This window comes from Perognathus longimembris, chromosome 28, assembly GCF_023159225.1.
Source record: "Perognathus longimembris pacificus isolate PPM17 chromosome 28, ASM2315922v1, whole genome shotgun sequence".
Lineage (NCBI taxonomy): Eukaryota > Metazoa > Chordata > Mammalia > Rodentia > Heteromyidae > Perognathus > Perognathus longimembris.
Window position 1 is genome coordinate 23,469,967 of NC_063188.1, and position 20,609 is coordinate 23,490,575.

General features: G+C 37.9%; 1 pseudogene; it reads left to right on the plus strand.

Moving 5' to 3' along the window:
• The first annotated feature begins 9,879 nt into the window (after nt 1–9,879).
• On the plus strand, nt 9,880–10,822 carry LOC125343803 (annotated as a pseudogene).
• The last annotated feature ends 9,787 nt before the right edge of the window (nt 10,823–20,609 follow it).

Here is a 20,609-nt window from a genome sequence, read left to right on the forward strand (position 1 = left end):
GGTGCTGGCAAAACTGGTTCAACACCTGCAACAAACTAAAACTAGATCCTTATATATCACCCTGCACCAAAATCAATTCAAAATGGATCGAAGACCTCAAAATAAAAATAGATACCCTAAAAACACTACAAGAAGGAGTAGGAGAAACACTTAGATTCCTTGGCACAGGATCAAACTTCCTTAATAAAGGCCAGGAATTGCAACAAAGCAAAGAAAGGTTGGACAAATGGGACTGCATCAAACTGCAGAGTTTCTGCAAGGCAAAGTATGTAGCTTTCAAGATAAACAGAAAGCCCACAGATTGGGAGAAGATCTTTACTGGCCATACAATGGACAAAGGTCTCATATCTAAAATATATGCAGAACTGAAAAAATTAAATTCCTCAAAACAAAACCACAAAGAACCAACAGCCCCCTCAACAGTGGGCTAAAGACTTAAAAAGAGACTTCTCTGATGAGGAAATGAGAATGGCCAAGAGACATATGAAAAAGTGCTCTACATCACTGACCATAAAAGAAATGAAAATCAAAACAACATTGAGATTCTATCACACCCCAGTAAGAATGTCCTTTATCAAGAAAACAATAACAAATGTTGGAGGGGATGTGGCCAAAAGGGAACCCTACTTTATTGTTGGTTAGAATGTAAACTGGTTCAGCCACTCTGGAAAGCAGTATGGAGATTTCTCAGAAGGCTAAACATAGAGCTCCCCTGTGACCCAGCAGCCCTACTTTTGGGCATCTACCCAAGAGACCACAATCAAGAACACACAGAAGCCACCAGCACAACAATGTTCATCGCAGCACAATTTGTCATAGCTAGAATATGCAACCAACCCAGATGTCCCTCAGTAGACCAATGGATCAGGAAAATTTGGTACATATACACAATGGAATTTTATGCCTCTATCAGAAAGAATGACATTGCCCCACTTGTAAGGAAATGGAAGAACTTGGAAAAAATTATACTAAGTGAAGTGAGCCAGACCCAAAGAAACATGGACTCTATGGTGTCCCTCATAGGAATAATTAGCACAGGTTTAGGCTAGTCACAGCAGAGGATCACAAGAGCCCAATAGCTATACCCTTATGAACACTAAAGATGATGCTAAGTGAAATGAACTCCATGTTATGGAAACGACTGTTATATCATAGTTGTAATAACTTTCAACATGCCATGTGAAACCGTAGCTTCTATTATTGATGATACTCTTGTACCCGCCTCCTGTGGTTGTCCCCGTGCTATCACTGTATCTCATCTGAGTACCCTGGATACTGTATATACATGTACCAGAACTACGAAAGGGAAAGGGAATACCAAAATCGAGAGAAAAAGGATAAAAAGACAAACGATTCCAAAAGCAATACTTGCAAAACAATTTGGTGTAAACCAACTGAACAACTCATGAGGGGAGAGGGAAAAGGGGAGGGTGGAGGGAGGAATGAGGGAGGAGGTAACAAATAGTACAAGAAATGTACCCATGGCCTAATGTATGAAACTGTAACCCCTCTGTACATCACTTTGACAATAAATAAGTAATTATTATTAAAAATATTCCTGCTATAGTTTGGCCTATAGAAATTTACAGTGGAAAGTAGCCTGTTAAATTTACACATGAATAATTGTTCAGGAAAGCCAGAGGTCATAGATCAAGTCCTATCAGAAATGCAAACTGATGGCTATCTATAGTGCCTAATTGGAGTCTCATTAATTGGATCCATCCCCACTATAATATCTGTCTATGGCCTCTTTAGGCCTGAAGTGCAAATGTGAATAGACTGCTCTGAAAAAGGAAAAATTTAGAGGAAGGAGTATGATTAATAATAGTTACACATTTTTATAGTCAAGAAAGTACATCTGCATCTCAATCTTCCCAACTATTCAACATGTAAGAATTATTATCTCTACTTTTATTTATTTTTTTTTTTCCCAGAAGCATTTATTTCTTTTTTAGGAGGAAGAGCTGAAAGTGTATTCAATCAGATGCTTCAAGGAGGCCATCGTGAGCAGATCTATGTCTTCGTAAGGATCCAGGTAGTCATTATTGCAGAAAATTGAGTTTAGAAGAATAGACCATTAAAATAGATACTGATTTCCCCAGGTGTATGTATCCTGATGTCCTCTTTTGTCAAGTGACAATAGTCTGTAGCCTAAAATAATATAATGCACTTCTATCTGAGTGCTATTCTTTTTTTTTTTTTTTTTTTTCTCAAATTTTTATTGTCAAACTGATGTACAGAGAGGTTACAGTATCATAGGTTGGTCATTGGATACATTTCTTGTACTGTTTGTTACCTTGTCCCTCATGCCCCCCTCCCTCCCCCCTTTCCCTCCCCCCCTCCAGTGTTCAGTTCACTTACACCAGACAGTTTTGCAAGTATTGCTTTTGTCGTTATTTCTCTTTTTTTACCCTGTGTCTCTCAAATTTGGTATTCCCTTTCAATTTCCTACTTCCAATACCAGTAAACACGGTTTCCAATATACTCAGATAAGATTACAGAGATAGTGTAGGTACAACCATAGGAAGGTGATACAAGAGCATCATCAATAATAGAAACTACACATACACCTAGGACGTTGAAAGTAGTTACAACTGTGATATATCAATTGTTTCCATAACATGGAGTTCATTTCACTTAGCATCATCTTATGTGTTCCTAAGGGTATAGCTATTGGGCCTTGTGAACCTCTGCTATGGCTTGCCTAAACCTGTACTAATTATTCCCAATAAGGGAGGCCATAGAGTCCATGTTTCTTTGGGTCTGGCTCACTTCACTTAGTATAACTTTTTCCAAGTCCTTCCATTTCCTTACAAATGGAACAATGTCATTCTTTCTGATAGAGGCATAAAATTCCATTGTGTATATGTACCACATTTTCCTGATCCATTCATCTATGGAGGGGCATCTGGGTTGGTTCCAGATTCTCGCTATGACAAATTGTGCTGCGATGAACATTGTTGTGCTGGTGGCATTACTGTGATTTTGTTTGTGGGCTTTTGGATAGATACCCAACAGTGGGGCTGCTGGGTCATAGGGGAGTTCTATATTGAGCCTTCTGAGGAATCTCCATACTGCTTGCCAGAGTGGCTGAACCAGTTTACATTCCCACCAACAATCAAGTAGGGTTCCCTTTTGGCCACATCCCCTCCAACAATTGTTATTATTAGTTTTCTTGATATATGACATTCTTGCTGGGGTGAGATGGAATCTCAATGTTGTTTTGATTTGCATTTCCTTTATGGCCAGTGATGCAGAGCATTTTTTCATATGTCTATTGGCCATTCTCATTTCCTCATCAGAGAAGTTTCTTTGTAAGTCTTTAGCCCACTTGTTGAGGGGGCTATTGGTTCTTTGCGGTTTTGTTTTGGAAGAAGGTAATTTTTTTAGTTCTGCATATATTTTAGAGATGAGGCCTTTGTCTGTTGAATGTCCGGTAAAGATCTTCTCCCAGTCTGTGGGCTTTCTGTTTATCTTGAGAGCTATGTCCTTTGCCATGCAGAAGCTCTGCAGTTTAATGCAGTCCCATTTGTCCAACTTTTCTTTGATTTGTAGCCTTTCAGGGTCTTTGTTAAGGAAGTTCTGTCCTGTGCCAAGGAGCCCGAGTGTTTCTCCTACTCCTTCCTTTAGTGTTTTCAGGGTGCCTGTTTTGATTTCAAGGTCTTTAATCCATTTGGAGTTTATTTTGGTGCAGTGTGATATATAAGGATCTAGTTTTAGTTTGTTGCATGTGTTGAGCCAGTTTTGCCAGCACCACTTGTTAAAGAGGCTATCTTTCTTCCATACTATTGTTTTAGCTCCTTTATCAAAGATTAAGTAGGCGTAGTTCTGTGGGTTTAATTCTGGGTCTTCAATTCTGTTCCATTGGTCTTCAGGCCTGTTCCGGTGCCAATACCAAGCTGTTTTTATTACTATAGCTTTATAATACAGGTTGAAGTTGGGTATTGTAATTCCTCCAGCACTGTTCTTTCTGCTTAGGAGTGTTTTTGCTATTCTAGGTCTTTTATTGTTCCATATGAATTTCTGGATTGCTTCCTCTATTTCATTAAAGAATGGTGTTGGGATATTAATGGGTATTGCATTGAATTTGTAGATAGCCTTTGGCAATATTGCCATTTTGATTATATTAATCCTCCCAATCCAGGAGCATGGGAGGTTTTTCCATTTCCTTAGTTCTGACTTAATTTCGTTTTTCAAGGTTTTAAAGTTCTCCTCAAAGAGGTCTTTCACTTCTTTGGTTAAGTTTATTCCTAGGTATTTTATGTTTTTGGGGGCTATTGCAAAAGGAGTTGCTTTCCTGATTTCAGCCTCGGTCTTCGGGTTGTTAGCATAGAGAAAGGCTGTTGATTTTTGAAGGTTTATTTTATAACCTGCAACTTTGCCAAAGTTTTGGATCAGCTCTAGTAGCTTGGGGGTAGAGTCTATGGGATTCTTTAGGTATAGGATCATGTCATCTGCGAAGAGAGAAAGTTTAACTTCATCTTTTCCTATTTGGATCCCCTTTATATTCTCTTCTTGCCTAATTGCTCTGGCTAGGAATTCTAGTACTATGTTGAAGAGCAGGGGAGAGAGTGGACATCCCTGCCTTGTTCCTGATTTTAAAGGGAATGGCTTTAGTTTTTCACCATTTAGAGTTATGCTTGCTGTTGGTTTGTCATAAACTGCCTTGATTATATTCAGGAATGTTCCCTGGAATCCCAGTTTTTCCAGGGCTTTTAGCATAAATGGGTGCTGGATTTTATCGAACGCTTTTTCCGCATCCAGCGATAAAACCATGTGGTTCTTTACCTTGCTCCGGTTGATGTGGTGGATTACATTAATTGACTTGCGTATATTAAACCAGCTTTGCATCCCTGGGATGAATCCAGTTTGATCGTGGTGTATGATTTTTTTGATGACCTGTTGAAGTCGATTGGCCAGAATTTTGTTGAGAATTTTTGCATCTATGTTCATTAGGGAGATTGGTCTGTAGTCCTCTTTCCGTGATGAGTCTCTGCCTGGTTTTGGGATGAGGGTTATACTGGCTTCATAAAATGAGTCTGGTAGTGAACGTTCTCTTTCAATTTCATTGAAGAGGTTGAGAAATATTGGAGTGAGTTCTGTTTTGAAGGCCTTGTAGAATTCTGCGGTGAATCCGTCTGGACCTGGGCTTTTCTTGGATGGGAGATCATTTATTGCTGTTTCTATTTCAATACTGGATATGGGTCTGTTTAGAAGGTTTAAGTCTTCATAGTTGAGTTTGGGGGTATCAATTTTTTCTAGGAAATCATCCATTTCTTCCAAGTTCTCGAATTTTTTGGCATAAAGGTTTGCAAAATAGTCCCTTATTATTTTCTGAATTTCGGTTATTTCTGTGGTGATGCTACCTGTTTCATCTCTTATCTTGTTTATTTGAGTGTGCTGTCTTCGTTCTTTGGTCAGGTTTGCCAGGGGTCTGTCTATCTTGTTGATTTTTTCAAAGAACCAACTCTTTGTTTTGTTGATTCTTTCGATGGTTTTTTTAGTCTCTAATTGATTTAATTCTGATTTGATTTTAATTATTTGCTTCCGTCTATTGACTTGGGGTTTGGCTTGCTGTTCTCTCTCCAGAAAATTAAGGTGCTTTCTTAAATTACTGAGTTGCTGTTTCTCCAGTTTGTTGATGTATGTACTCAGAGATATAAGTTTTCCTCTGAGTACTGCCTTTGCTGTGTCCCAAAGGAGCTGGTACTTTGTGTCCTCAACTTGGTTGAAGTCCATAAACATTTGAATTTCTGTTTTAATTTCTTCAATGATCCACTGATGGTTCAGCAGTGTGTTCTTTAGTCTCCATGAATTGTGGGATTTTCTGTGGTGGCTGAGTGAGTTGAGCTCTAATTTTATTCCATTGTGGTCTGAAAGAATGCAGGGAATGATTTTGATACTTCTGAATTTGTACAGATTTTCTTTGTGCCCTAAGATGTGATCTATTTTGGAGAATGTTCCGTGTGCTGCCGAAAAGAATGTGTATTCTGTCCTTGCTGGGTGGAATATTCTGTAGATGTCGATTAAGTCTAGTTGGTCTATGCAATTGTTTAGTTCTGTGGTTTCTTTGTTCAGTTTTTGGCGTGTTGATCTGTCCAGTGGTGATAGTGGAGTGTTAAAGTCCCCCACTATCATTGTGTTTGGGTCTATGAATGTTTTTAGAGCCAATAGTGTTTGTTTGATGAAGTTGGGTGCTCCTGCATTTGGTGTGTAGATATTTAGGATGGTTATTTCTTCCTGTTGGAGAGATCCTTTTACTAGTATGTAGTAACCTTCTTTGTCTCTTCTTACCTTTTTTAATTTGAAGTCAATTTTGTCTGATACTAGGATTGCAACTCCAGCCTGCTTATGGGGGCCATTTGCTTGATAGATTTGTTTCCAGCCTTTCACTTTTAGAAGATGTTTACTTTTGCTGGATAGATGTGTCTCTTGGAGGCAGCAGAAAGATGGATCTTGATTTTTGATCCAAGTTATGAGCCTATGTCGTTTGATTGGAGAATTAAGTCCATTAATGTTGACAGTTAGGATTGAGAGGTGATCGTTTGTTCTTTTCATTATCACTATCTTGTTTAAAGCTGTGTCTTCCCATTTCTTGATCTAGTGTTTACTAATTAGGGTTCATTTCTCTATCTGTGTTGGGATCTTGATTATTTTCCCTGTAGAGTACATCTTTAAGGATTTTGTGTAAAGCTGGTTTGGTGGAGATATATTGTTTCAGTTTTTCCTTATTGTGGAAGACTTTTATTTGACCTTCGGCTATGAAGGAGAGTTTGGCGGGGTACAGAATTCTTGGTTGGTAGTTATTTTTATTTAGAGTTTGGTATACTTCATTCCAGGCTCTCCTTGCTTTCATGGTCTCTGCTGAGAAGTCTGGGGTAATTCTGATTGCTTTTCCTTTATATGTGATTGTTTTCTTTGCCCTAACAGCTTTGAGTATTTTTTCCTTGCACTCTGCTGAAGCTGTTTTGATCACAATGTGTCGGTGGGAAGTTCTATTCTGGTCTGGTCGATTTGGGGTTCTAAATGCTTCTTGTACCTGTATAGGCCTTTCCTTCTGGATGTTTGGGAAGTTCTCAGCTAGTATTCTGTTAAATAGGTTGCCTATCCCATTAACCTCTTTCTCCAAGTTTTCCTCAATACCTATTATCCTTAAATTGGGCTTCCTGATTGTGTCTTGAATCTCCTGTAGCGATCTGTTTTGTTGCTTGGACTGGATTTGTATTGATTTTTGATCTTTCTCCATAGAGTCTAAGGAATCTTCAGCTCCTGAGATTCGATCCTCTGCTTCAGTTAGTCGGGACTGTAGGCTAGCTACTTGATTTCGAATCTCTTTTCCTTCTGACTGGTCTTTCCTGATGATTTCCATGTCATTTCTTAGGTCCTGTATGGACTTCTTTACTTCATTAACTTCATTACTTTGGTTTTGAGTGTTGTCTCTCAAATCTTTAAGTTGGGTAGCTATCTTTTCATTTGACTCTTGAAGCTCACTTATCTTTCTATTTGTGGATGCCATGAAATTCTCCATTAATTTTTGCTTTGCCTCCTCACGCTCTAACATAATTGACTGAAGAGATTCAAACTTTTCATTTATCATGTTTATCAGTAAACTTTGTAGAGCATTTTGGGGGTTTTCTTCTATGTTTTTGATTGACTGCTCTGCTTCCTGCTTGTTTTGAGTGGGGGATAAGACTTCATTATTTGCCATCTTTCTTGTGTTTCTTTTGCCCATTTGAATTGGGAATGCCAGTCTACCAGCACCTGTGAGCACTGTTTAAGACCCAAAGCAGCCCTTACCAAGCACTGTTGTGTAAATCTTACAATTTCACAATTATATACAGATAACTTGTGTACCTGTCTATAAAGTTAGATTTGGTGTTCCTAAAGAATACAATTTCAATATAACATCCGATCCTGGGCCCTGTATTCAGTAGTTACTTATTTACTGTTACAACCCTATATGCAATTCTTGTTTTTATATTAAGTTCTTTTAGGACTGGTTTTCTCTATGAACCCCTTTGATTCACTTGTATTAAGCTGGGATACCCTCTATCCAATAACCAGGAGTCACTGGAACCTGGAGGTCCAGGCAGTAAGTCAGCCGGGTAAGTTGGAGCTAGTAAAGAGAATAGAGTAAAGTGTATTGGGGGGGGGGGTGATTTTGGTTTAGTTTCAGTGACGTGGAAATGTGGAGAAGAGTAGAATCAGTAGAAAGAACATTGATAAAATGACAGACACTGGAGAGTTAGCAGAAAAGGGTGTAGGTGTTATTTATAGGAAAGTAATTTTTAAAGGAAGAGGACGCATCGAGAGAAATGAAGTAAAAATACTGGAAGACAGATACACAAAACAGAGAAAAATTATTTAAAAAGGAAGCATAAGTAGATAAAAAGGAAAATAACAGAACAAGAACAACCCAAACAAATAAACAAACACAAAAAAACCTTGATAAAACAAACCAGTAAAAATGGAAAACAAACAAAAAACAAACAAACCAAAAAAAAAAAATAAAAAAATAAAAAAATAACCAGCCAATGATGTTTCAGGTGTGAAAAAATTAAAAAGAAAATTTAAAAGAAAAGTTTATAAAAAAAAAAATGTTTGAAAAGAAAAAGAAACCAGTCTCTGATTTCCCTGCAATGGACTGCAGTCTATTTTCCTGATTGGCTGGTTTGACTTGATTTCAGTTGGCAAGGGGTGGTTCTGTTCTGACTTTCTCCCCTGTTGGTGCAATCGTGGGTCTCTGAGATTCGCACAGCTTGCAGGCAGGCCTTGGGCGTCCTCTGTCGATGGGGACGTGAGCAGTCTCAGGAACTGTGGCTCCTCTGTCTGCTGTGGGGCCGCTGCCTTTGATGCCTGGTCTTGACTACGCTGTGACCACAGCAGGGTGGGGCGCCTCTGGGCTGTTTTGCTCCGCTGAGCGTTGCTTGCCTGAGGGAGGCGGCCTCTGTGGCATAGGTAGCTATGGAATACAGCTCCGTTTTGGGCTGGGAATTAGCTTCCTCTGTGATGGGACCGTTTAGCTGTCCCTGGAACTGTTTGTTCCTCCGTCTGTTGTTTCCGTGCCCCTGGTAGCTGCTCGCAGCTTTTGCTTTAAGTTTAGAAGTTCCGGCGGGCAGGGCGGGGCATCTCTGGCTAAGCCCCGGACTCGCCTCCCGCCAGGGCAGGGGGGCAGGGGGCGTTCTTCTGGGCTGGGCTGGTTCTCACTGATTCCGCCCCTCCTGCCCTTTTCAAAGATGGCTTTTTTGACCTCGCTTTCCCCAGGCCCGCTTCAGTTCCAGTCTGGTCTGACCCTATGCCAGTGTCAAAGATGGCACTTTGCTCTGGCGGTGGGGACGGGGATGCCTTCCAGAAGCTGGACTGTGGGCACAAGTGATGATAAATTTTGGGGGTACTCACGCTGTCTCTGCGATGTCAGGTCCTCCGTGCTCGGCTGCCGTCTGGAGTATTTAACGCTTTAGCTGTGCGGAGTGCGGGGGGGGGGGCTGTGCCCGGCACAGTGCCGGATCCGGCGCTGGCGCGGCGCGGCGGCGGGACGCCGCTCGGAGCTCAATTATGTGTTTTCAGACCAGCAAAGTCGATTTTTCCTTCCTGTTCAGAATCCCTGTACTGTTAGAAATTACTTTGGCTGTCTTTCTCGGAGAAAGAGTTTCTATGAGGTGAGAAAGCTATGATATCGGAGGGTGCTCTGCAAGGGCTCAGCCACTCCTCCGCCGTCTTCCTCCCTGAGTCATTATCTCTACTTTTAAAATAAATAAATTGAAGATGGTTAAGTAGCACTGCAAGCCTGTTAGTACTAAGCGTCTGCACTGACATCGATTCTGGTCTTCACTGCACCCATGGCCATTGAATGAAGAATTCCTAGAATAGCTGTCCAAGATGTTGAATAACAAAATCTTCAACAGTAGCTCCCACCAGGACTTATCCTAGAAAGCTGTTGACCACCTGGGCCTGGATCTAGGCAAGGTGGTAACTGAGAAATTCAGCAATCAAGAGACATTGGTGAAAGTGTATATGGAAAAGATGTCTAAATTTGTCCAAGTGATTGTGGAGAAATTAATGACAATCTAATAGAGGTTTTAATTACGATTAATTCCTGCAAGATTGCTTCAGCCATTTGAGTTACTGCAGCCATCCCATGCTTCCTGTATGTCTGGCAGGATAAGAAGGTTAAGAGCTGGGCTCCAATCTCAGTCAAGCTGTTTGCAAATACACTGTAACTGGTTCAGATCACATCATTCCCTTGGATCTGCATGCTTCTCAGATTCAGGGTTTTTTTTATAGCCCAATGGACAACTTTTTTGTACTCAGAGCCTACTGTCTTGCTGTGAATTAGGGAGAACCCCGCCCAATAGAAGAACTTCACTATTGTTTCACCTGATGCAGGCACAGCCAAGAGAGTGATCATCATTGTAGACAAGGTGAATGTGGACTTTGCCTTGATTTACAAAGAGTGGAAGAAGGCCAATGAAGTGGACTGCATGGTGCTAGTGGGAGATGGGAAAGATAGAGTGGTTATTCTTGTGGATGACATGGCTGACACTTGTTGCAATCTGCCATGTAGCTAAATAAACTCCTAGATGCAGCCACCAGAGTTTACACAATCTTGATTCATGGTATCCTTTCTGGCCCAGCCATTTCTGACATCAACAATGTATTCTTTAAAGAAGTTGCAATCACCAACACTATATCCCAGGACGACAAGATGAAGCATTTCTCCAAAATATAGGTGATTGACATCGTCATGATCCTTGCAGAAGCCATCAGGAGAACCAACAACGAAGAATCTGTTTCTCACCTGTTCAGGCATATCCCTTTGTAATACAATAATTTCAGAGGCTTTTTATATATGAAGTTAACCCCATCCCTGTTATCCCTTGGTTTCTCTTAGTATTTGACAAATTCAGCAGAAGACCTAGCTTCTTTAGCTTTCTACATGGTATATTAGAATTAGTTGATCTTAAGTTGGAGAAAGAAATTGAGATGAACTGCTGGGATTTTCTACATGCATTATATTACCCTAGCTCCTTGATCTTTTTATGACTCCTGAAAGCATTAAGTAGAGTTCAGTTCCTGTAAGATTTGCAAACATTTTTTCCAGTCCTGGGGCTTGAACCCAGGGCGTGAGCACTGTCCCTGAGCTTCTTTTTGCTCAAGGATAGCACTCTACCACTTGAGCCACGGTGCCACTTACAGCGTTTTGTTTATGTGGTACTAAGGAACTGAACCCAGGCCTTCATGCTTGCTAGGCAAGCACTGTACCACTAAGCCACATTCCCAGCCCCAGATTTGCAGACTTTTGAGGATGTTGTGCAAAGCAGTTAAAATGTGATTGACAAAGCTTGGATTCCTTTGCAGGTAAATAATTTCAGGTTTTTCCTTTGTTTTGAGTAACTAACAACACAGCTAGCCTGTGTGAGACACATTCTCCAAGGCCTATACTACATTAAAGCAACTAGCTGAGCAGGAGCAAGCAGTTCAGTTTGAGCAGTTGTTAGGCAGGATCCTGATATGGGGACAGAGGGTATCTCAGTGTAGCAAATGTGTCTTGGGAAGAAAAAGCCTAATACATCTTCATCATATGCTTGACTGTGTAGCATGGATACTCCTTTGTACCTTCTCCTTTCCTGGCTTTACATTCAGCTATCTTGACCTTTTTCTGTTCAAATATCTTCTTGGGCCCAACTGGTCATTGTACTATAGTTTTCTGCAATAAAAACTTTTTTCCTGCTGTGCCGTTGTTCATGTTCACATTAGATAATTTGCTGTAGTTTAATCTTTCATTCGCTACCACTGTGGTTATAGGTTTTAGGTGCTACCTTGCATAATGACATTTAACTAATTTAAGTGTTTAATTTTCATCTGTTTTCTTTGGATTCACTTGTCCTCAAGTGAACTGAGAGTTTAAAAGGCTGATATTATTGTTTGTTGTAGGAAAAACTAATAAAGTGTTTATGTTTTAAAATAAAACAAAATAACTAAATTGAGGGGCAAAGAAGCTTAATGAATAGTACATGGTCACTAAGAAAAGAAGTATCAAGAATAATGTTCAAACCCAGGTACCACATTCCAGATCATATACTTATAAAATGGAGGGTCCAAAATACCTTCAGTATATTCTTGGGGGTTTTCCCAAGAGGAGAAACGGTGGATTCTCCTATAGGTTTGAAATTTCTTATTTGCCATATGAGAGTAGGAAAGTGAAATTCTTGCAGCTTGCATTTTAAAGGAATTTCCTAGCATGAGAATGTAGCTCAGTGGTAGACTGCTGACCTACCATATGATAGGGTTTCACCAAGAGCAGCACAAATAAAAGGAAAAGAAAATAATGAAATTTCACCTTGAGATACTCTGAACATTAGAAATTAATTTAATACAGCTTATCTGCAGAAGACTTTGTGTATGGCAAGAGTTTTCATGCACATGACACCACAAGAAGTTCTGCCCTCTGCACATTTTATATCTCCTGCTTGCTTATAAAATACATATTTATCCCATTTGCAACCTACAACCAATATTGCTGTTAGAAATTTCTGGTGTATTCCTTTATCAATGACCTCAGTAGATGATAGAAATTTTCCTTAAAGTTCTATAATGGACAATTTCAGGCAATGTGCCTGTTCTCCCTTGAGTAAGTCTATTAACTCACTTCCCAGAAAATATTATATGAACTCAAGGAAGACAAATAACATTTTCCATCCATCAGCTCAGTACTTTCATTTTCCTGTTTTATCTGCTATCCAAAAGCTATTTGTTTACTGGGCACTCTTATCTTTTCTCTGCATCAACTGCTCTTGCAATAAAGAAAACTGAGGATTTTGACAGTGCATGGAGATTTAAGTTTGATTTGAAACCAACTCAAGATTTCACTTTGATTCTCTCCTCTTAGATGCTTATATTTCATACAAAGCAATACTACGAAACGTGGTCTGAACTCTGAGCACCTCTCGGTTATGTGAAGAAGGAGAAATATCTCCAGAGTAGGTTACCAACAACAAATTAATCTCTGAGTTTGTCAAGGGATTTTTCTCAGAGTAATAAATGATCTGATATGATTGGAACTGCTGACACCTAGTCAAAGCAATATAAAAAGGGAACAGTCTATTGACTCTTTTGAGCATTTCACTGTAGAAACAACACTCAATAGATGTCAAAGGGTAAAATGAAAGCATCATCTTTTCCAATTGCCAAATGACAGAGATGCCATATTTAGAAGGAATTGGAAGCCTTATCTGCCCACAAATCTCTCCCCCGCCAGCATGCATCAGCATCCTACCATTACAATATCCTCTCAGAGACCATCTAGAGAGAATCTTTTTACTTCATTGAAGAGTCTGTATTAATTTATTTCCACTGCCATTATATTCCATGCCTCTTCGTTTTGTGGGATTTGTAATGTTACCTTTGGATTTTTTATTTTATGACTCGTGCTAAACTTTTATTTCTTTGGGGAAAGAGAACAATTTATTAGACTGCATTTCCAATGCATAATATGGGAACCCAAAACAAACACATTGTATAGTAAATATTTCATGAATATATAACTGAATAGAGACATAAGGAAGTATTGAAGACATGCATTACAAATTATAATGAGAGGGATTTCTTTAAGTTATTAAGCCATTATCACTCAGAGAAGAAAGCCGATTAGCATTTCAAGTTATAGCCCCTCCCCCATAAGTGAGTTTTATCTAATTAACATCATTTGATCCAGGCATAATTTAAATTAAGATTGCTGATATTAAAAAAACAGGAATTCAATGTTTTTAAAAATTCATTTACCTGAATTTTCATTGAAAGTTGGAAGATCCAGTCACATAGGCTCACTATTCTTTTGAGGCAATGACTCCTTATCTTTTCAAATGGGACCTGGGTTTCAGTTTGTTCAATCCCTACGGGAGCTAATTCTTTCTTATACATTCAGCTATTTATGACTATGCTCTAAGGGAAGGGGCCACAAACAAGTACGTTATATAGGGAAGATAGAAGTAAGAAAAGAAAAATAGACACTAAATTACCAGAGAATCAGTAAATGAGAATCAAAATAAGAACTAACACCACTTTCTGAGGGTAGTGAGGATGTTGCAGAAAGAACAAGCAATACTAAAGCAAACTTTTGCCTCTCATCATTGATTTTTAATGAGTGTTCCCCATATAGAAGGTCAATCACAGGCTCACATTTTGAGACATTCTCTTCATTTATGCACTATGGTGTGCTATTTACACTAAGAACTTAGTGCTGCAAACACTATTGTCATTGAAGCAAAAGATTAAGTTAATGTCAAAGCAGAAAATAAATGGAGCAAGTGGCTCAGATGGTGATTGCCCAATTAAAGAGCCAATCAGTAATATCTTTGCATGAACTTTGGAATATAATTTTGTTTTCATCTATTCACATGCAAATACACTTTTTAAAGCACACAGAAAGGCACAAAGAAAGAAACTCAAACATTATGTATCCTAATACTAAGGGTAAAACATGCCAAGTGAATTTTTATGAACGTTTTGTTTCCATTTTTGTACAATAAAACAGCTGTTTCCATTCTGTTTTTTCTTGCTTTCCTATTTTTGTGATTATAGCAGAATGTCTTCCTAAATCATATTCAAAAGAGAAATTTTTGCTTTTAAAGTATCATTAAGAAATGTAAAATGTTTCTATAACAAACTTAAATTTTGTAAACTCAAATCTTTGTTAGAAGGAGCAATTATTATGGAAGATAATTCTTTCTACAGTTTCAGGCCTTTGGAACCAAATCTAAATCAGACAGAAAACTGAAAAATATTAGAATAAAATTATGAACAAAGTTTATACCAATCAGATTTTCGGATAATAATATGCATCATGAAATTCAGTAAGATTTCTACTTGATAAATAAATACACCATTTTCAACATACAATAGTTCCACAATTTTTCCATTATTGCCAGAGTCCATACAAGAAAAGAATTGGAGGTTTGTAATAAAAAGATTTGTGATGAGAAAATAAATATTCAAGGGTAAATGCAAAAATTCAAATTACAGAAGTGTTTGTAAATGTGTACCTAATTTCCTATGACTTAATTTTCTTCTGAAAAGAGTTTTAAAGCTTCTCTTAAATCATTTACTAAATTGCTAGTCTCTACAACTGTATTGTGAAGATCTGACTAAGGATTTTTCTGATAATATTACTGTGGTTTTTATTTCATATATAAGTGCTTAGTGAGTACAATAAAGCATATCCTATTTATCATGTTTAAAATAAGGAAGGTTCTTTAATGTCTCACGTAGTTAATTAATATTTCATAAATTCTACTAATTAAAGAAAGAGTACTTTTAAACATTACTCAGAAATGCTTTTTAAATCGTTTACATGAATTAATTCATCTTATCAATGTTCTTTGTACTTCATAACTATTTCTCTTCCTTTTAACCTTTCTTTCACTTTTTTGAAAGATATTTATCTCATAAATATATATACACATATATTTAAAAATACATATAAAGTTCCATTATATGGCAAATACAATATCCCAAATGTACATAAACATACATACAAAGCTTAGAGAGTTACATCAGCTAAACAAAGATCACATCAATAATCAAGGGTAAAAATATCATTTTATTCTATACTTCTCAACCTCCAATGTCATCTTACTCCACTATATAAATTTACACTACCATCAATGGTCCTCACCTCTTAAACATAAAGGTTCTGTTTTCTAAGTAGTAAGACTGAAATTTCAAGATGTCATCCTCTCTTCTATTTATTTTGTGACTCATACATTACCAGAATCTTCATGAAACAGAAAGAAACACCACTGGATAAAATGAGTTGATCTAGTTGTGAGCTATGCAAAACAATGAACCATGAAAAGTACAAGGTAAAAAGAAAATAATTCAAACTTGAGCTCTTTTCAACTTATAACAGAAAAGTTCAACTGGCAGTTACCTGGCCAAACCCCAAAGCATACAATGCTGGCTTTGTGAAATGTTGTGACAGGCTGAATTAATAGTAAAACCAATCTGTCCAACTTTGGATAATCACACTATGGGTTCCATTTTTCTTTGGCTAGTAGGGCCAGGAATCTAATCATCATTTGTTGTTCTTTCAACGGAGGGGGGGGCCCAAGGGCGATGGGGGAGTTACGATGCAGACACCTGAGACAGGTCTCAAGGGTCAAGTCTACTTTATTGCAGAAGCACAGCAGCCTGTATACATTTTTAAACTAATTATAATACCCTACTCACCGTAGCAACCCAATGTAACTTATTACCTTAAAGGTTAAGTTGTTTACCAGGTTCTTTGGCTCAGTTCTCAAGAATGAGGAAGGTGCGTGCGGTGGTACCTGACTTGGAGGAGCTCGTGACCCGGGGCAAACAACACGCAGTGTTCTGTGTGGTCTTAGGCACGCAGTATGCTGTCACGCCATGTTCCTTAGGGCAGCGGCATAAGCTTTAAGGCCAGGCTTGCCTCCCACAATCATTGTCTTATTTGAAGAAATGGATGGATGCTAAACAACAGGAATAATGAATTCAAAGAAATGCAGACACTTCCACAGAGATATTTGGAAATATGATAAGCTTTCAAAGCAAAGCTTTTCATTTTTGTTCTTTTACCATCCTTGAGAATACCTATATCTTTCTTCTATCATCTTCAATCTACAATAATTCTTGGAAGATTTCTGTAGAACTGCATTCCTTCAGGTTGGTAAAGTCATGTGGTAGTACAAATGCATCTTTTAGTGTTAACACCCAAATTGAAATTTCATTCTTTATTTCATATTCATGTCCAAAGAAAATGATTTATTCATCTCTGAAATGATCATAATGCTTCTCTAAAATGATCATAATGTTAACATGTAGGGGAATTCTGAGCAGTAAATGAAATAATGCTGTGGCTTTGCAAGTGTTTCTTTTTTAGTTTCAGAAACTGTCTTTGAAACTAAAACTTACAGAGGTCTACCATGTACTATAGTTAAGTGCAGAGGTGTTCTTTAAGCCATTGGGCAGGTAAAGATGAATTGAAAAAGAAAATTGAAAATCACTGTGATTATGTATATAAATTGTAGTAGTTGCCTTATAGTTAGCTTTCTAGGCATGTGTGCTAGCACTTAAGCCACACTCCCAGCCCGCCTTATAGTTAGCAAAAAAAATTGGTACCACTATCATTGTTTGAATATTCTCCATTAAAGCAGTTGAGTTGTTCCAAAGAAAACTTGAAGCATAGATCACAGGAAATGAATTGGCCTCTCAAAATATTTTGTTTCATCTGCCTCACCAAGAAAAGTTTATTCTGCAGAAATTTGATTTCAAATCTAATTTATTCACACCAATTGTACTTTAAGTGGAAAATGTTAATTAACTTTTGACAAAACTGTGTTGTACATCCAATGTTAGCCCTAAAAATTATCACTAAATTCTCTTTTATGTTGAAGAAACCAAACATTAGAGAGTACAGTAGACAACTGTTATAAGTGATCTGATTTCTACTCTGAATCCTGCAACTACCTATTGTGGTCTGAATGCTTGTATCTTCCCAAAACACATGTTCAAACCCAGCTCCTATGGTTATATTACTAAGAGCTTTGGCTAATAGGAGATAATTAGGTCAAGATTGCTCTGGTGATACAAATGGGATGGATGCCCCCATGAAAGGGACTTGAGTGGGTAAGTCCTCTGTTCCCTTCTACCACACCAGGATACATAGAAGGCAAAAGGAATGGAGAAGCTCTCACCTGATGCAGAATCTTTTGATGCTTTAATCAAGGATATTCCAGATTATAAAAGGTTGAACACTGAATTATTGTTGTTTATGAATCCCCCAGTCTTAAAGTATTTTGTTACAGCAGACTGAACAGATTCAGGCCCTCACCGTGAACAAAAAACCTTACAATTCTAAGTTGACTCTTGCTCATACCAAAAGGGTCAGTATATTCTCTTAAATTTCTCATATAGTGAATATTTTATGTGTTATTGGCTACAATTATTAGCCCTGTGACAACTTCTTAACTTAGGTATCATGGAACAGAAGCATGGCACATTAACTAAAAAAAGTAGACATGGCTGTATTCCAATAAAACTTATTTTCCAAAAATGGGTGGCATGCTGGAATTAGCTCAGTGATTTGTTAAACCTTGTCTATGAAATAATGGAGTTAAAACAAATGAATAATTTCAAACCTGGTTATTCATTAGAATACTTTTGGGAAAGTTTGATAAAACAACCGTACAATGAATCAAAACCCCATGAGTAAGACCCAGTTATCTATGTGACTCTATCACCTTCAGTAATATGCATGTCTGTACACAATACTTGACAATCTCTAGACTAGATCATTTCTAAGGACTGTAATATTATTTGATAAACAGAAATTCTCAACTAGCTGCTTTTATTAGAGTAATTCTGCTTTTGATTTATCACTTGGAATACATAAGTAAATTAATTAATGCCAGGAAATAGGTAAAACATTCCATAAACACCAATACTCTTAAAAACCCAGATATTTTTAGGTTTCACTTGTTAAAATATTTCTCTTAAATGAACCCACAGAACTACGCCTACTTAATCTTTGATAAAGGCGCTAAAACAATAGTATGGAAGAAAGATAGCCTCTTTAACAAATGGTGCTGGCAAAACTGGCTCAACACATGCAACAAACTAAAACTAGATCCTTATATATATCACCCTGCACCAAAATCAATTCCAAATGGATTAAAGACCTAGAAATCAAAACAGACACCCTGAAAACACTAAAGGAAGGAGTAGAAGAAATACTTGGGCTCCTTGGCCCAGGACGGAACTTCCTTAACAAAGACCCAGAAAGGCTAAAAATCAAAGAAAGGTTGGGCAAATGGGACTGCATCAAACTGCAGAGCTTCTGCACAGCAAAGGACATAGCTCGCAAGATAAACAGAAAGCCCACAGACTGGGAGAAGATCTTTACCGGCCATTCAACGGACAAAGGCCTCATATCTTAAATATATGAAGAACTAAAAAAAATTACCCTCTTCCAAAACAAAACCGCAAAGAACCAATAGCCCCCTCATCAAGTGGGCTAAAGACTTACAAAGAGACTTCTCTGATGAGGAAATGAGAATGGCCAAGAGACATATGAAAAAATGCTCTACATCACTGACCATAAAAGAAATGCAAATCAAAACAACATTGAGATTCCATCTCACCCCAGTAAGAATGTCATATATCAAGAAAACTTACAATAACAATTGTTGGAGGGGATGTGGAGGGTATGTTGGTGGGAATGTAAACTGGTTCAACCACTCTGGCAAGCAGTATGGAGATTCCTCAGAAGGCTAAATACAGAACTCCCCTATGACCCAGCAGCCCCACTTTTGGGTATCTATCCAAAAGACCACAGACAAAATCACACTATAGCCACCAGCACAACAATGTTCATCGCAGCACAATTTGTCATAGCGAGAATCTGGAACCAACCTAGATGCCCCTCAGCAGATGAGTAGATCAAGAAAATGTGGTACATATACACAATGGAATTTTATGCCTCTATCAGAAAGAATGACATTGCCCCATTTGTAAGGAAATGGAAGGACTTGGAAAAAGTTATCCTAAGTGAAGTGAGCCAGACCCAAAGAAACATGGATTCTATGGTCTCCCTTATTGGGAATAATTAGTACAGGTTTAGGCAATTCATAAGAGAGCATCACAAGGCCCAATAGCTATACCCTTATGAACACATAAGATGATGCTAAAGTGAAATGAACTCCATGTTATGGAGACAACTGTTATATCACAGTTGTAACTACTTTCAACGTCCCATGTGTATCTGTAGCTTCTATTACTGATGATGTTCTTGTATCACCTTCCTGTGGTTGTACCTACACTATCTCTATAACCTTATCTGAGTATATTGGAAACCGTGTATACTGGTATTGGAACTAGGAAATTGAAAGGGAATACCAAAATTGAGAGACACAGGGTAAAAAAATACAAACAACTACAAAAGAATTACTTGCAAAACTGTTTGGTGTAAGTGAACTGAACACCTACCTAATGGGGGGAAAGGATAAGGGGGAGCGGGGAGGGGGGCGGGGGGGGTTTGAGGGACAAGGTAACAAACAGTACAAGAAATGTATCCAATGCCTAACGTATGAAACTGTAACCTCTCTGTACATCAGTTTGATAATAAAAATTTGAAAAAAAATATTTCTCTTATATCTAGCAGTAGCTCTCACTGTTCTATTTCATTAAAGTCTTTCAAGTCTTAAAAGTAAACAAAAATCCATAGAACTTTTGCTTATATGGATTTTATCTGTTTTATATGCTACATTTGAAACTTAAATTTCTAACTTAAAATTAGTAAACTTCTTTAGGAATAATAAACTCATTGTATGCTAACAATAACTTTTTTCAAGTACTGAATCTTTAACTCAGAGACTTATACTTGCTGGCTTTTCTTGTTTATTGTAGGTCCCTAACATTTGAAATATGCCTGCAGCCCAGGATTTTGATAACTGAGTCTTAAGGACTTTTCTGTGCAGATTGACTGCCTTTACATCACAGTCCCTCAGATCTCAGCTTTCTGAGCAGGCCTTAAACAAAAAATATTGCGAAGAGTGGCCTTATTTTAAAATTGTAATATATATTTGCTATTT